This window comes from Notothenia rossii (assembly GCF_949606895.1).
Source record: "Notothenia rossii genome assembly, chromosome: 9".
Lineage (NCBI taxonomy): Eukaryota > Metazoa > Chordata > Actinopteri > Perciformes > Nototheniidae > Notothenia > Notothenia rossii.
In genome coordinates this window covers 50,361,213-50,362,615 of record NC_136907.1, presented here as the reverse complement: position 1 = coordinate 50,362,615, position 1,403 = coordinate 50,361,213, and the positions used below count along the sequence as shown (strand labels likewise).

The 1,403-nt window shown below is 37.5% G+C and overlaps 1 protein-coding gene across 2 annotated transcripts in view; it reads left to right on the top strand.

Annotated features, from left to right (window-relative positions):
• Positions 1 to 226: 226 nt before the first annotated feature.
• The window catches only part of LOC307020589 (lactosylceramide 1,3-N-acetyl-beta-D-glucosaminyltransferase A-like), a 34,044-nt gene continuing 32,867 nt past the window's right edge, over positions 227 to 1,403 (top strand). The window contains exon 1 of one of the 2 annotated variants that reach the window (XM_079652052.1): positions 227 to 354. The gene's annotated coding sequence lies outside the window, so the exon portion shown is untranslated. The remainder of the gene's footprint in view (positions 355 to 1,403) is intronic. The other variant, XM_079652051.1, reaches the window with a different exon arrangement.

The following is a 1,403-nucleotide window of genomic DNA, read 5'->3' as shown; positions in this document are numbered from 1 at the left end:
ATCCTGGTGGTTTGTCTCTACCATGGGTGTCGCCTGGGGTAGGCATCCGGACAAATTCTCCCTCAATAATATAATACATTAACCATACTTTACCTAGAGGACGGCAGAAATGCAATTTCCCGTGTTCAGTGAATGCAACAGAGGCAAGACACCACCAGACCAATCAGAGAGTTGCATGGAAATAAACGTGTTTTATTGGCTGACAGGTACGTACCTCTCCTCTGTGACAGTTAGCCGCGGACGCGGAGTTTCTGAAGATGGACAATAGACATTTTTTTAATAAAAAAGACGGTAATTCTCAAGTGGTGGCTCACACAACAACCCCAGAGCCACCACCTAAGCCAGGTGAACAAGGTATGTAAATATCAGTAAACTTACAAGTTATGCGAACATGTAAGCAAAGCATAAATTATAGCTACGTTGATGTTACTTTGAATCGCGCGGGTAAGCTAAACCGTTAGCAAGTAGCTATAGCTAGCCAGATATATTAAATAAACACTTTGTCATACAATCTAAATGTTGTGTTTTTTAGCGTAACCTGGTGATTTCAAAGAAAGCTCTCTGGGAAATGTTGACTTACTGTCAGTGTTCGACATGAAGCTAGAAGCTACCTTACTGATCCTGAGTCCTGTCATTTAAAGTGTTTCATAGTTAGCTTAGCTAAGCATCAACCTAGCACTGAAATATATGGATGTTATGTGACAGTATTTCTGAGAAAAAGTCAGCTGAAATGGTGGCATTGTTGCTACTGCTTAACAGCATTTTTTTAACGTATTTGCAGTAGTAAATGTGGCTTTTCACTGACGTTGCCATAACAGCACCTGAATTTAAATGTGCAACCTCTTTTTGTGACAGATTTTTGCATGAAATTATAATTCTTCTGATTGATATTTCCTATTGACAGCTAGTTTCTATGTGAACATTATGAGATGGACAGCCAGCTAACAAGCTTTTTATACAAATATTTCAGATCAAAGCTAATCCAGTGATGCTCCTGAAAGGGGGCAAGGGACACTTTGCTCCCAAATATTAAGCCTTGACCCCCATCTTAAAGTTGATATGATCAAAAAAGTATCTGCATTGTCGGAGGCCTTTTTTCCTCATTATCATGCCAAATTGTACAGCTTTCCTTAGTTTTGAATGCATAAAGATGACTATATTAGAGTATTAAGTGAAAATGACTATATTAGAGTGTGAAGCGAATATATTAAGTGAATTACTCAAACTGCATTTGTATAGGAATGATTCTGTCCTATTGGCAGATAACTACTCTTAACAGTGATATCTACAAGAGGTTTCCAATGTAAATGTAACTATTTTCAATTGGTTAGTATTACATTTTGTGACAGTGTGGTGACACTCATTTTAATGAAGACAAATTTGTGTATCTTGAAATTCATTTA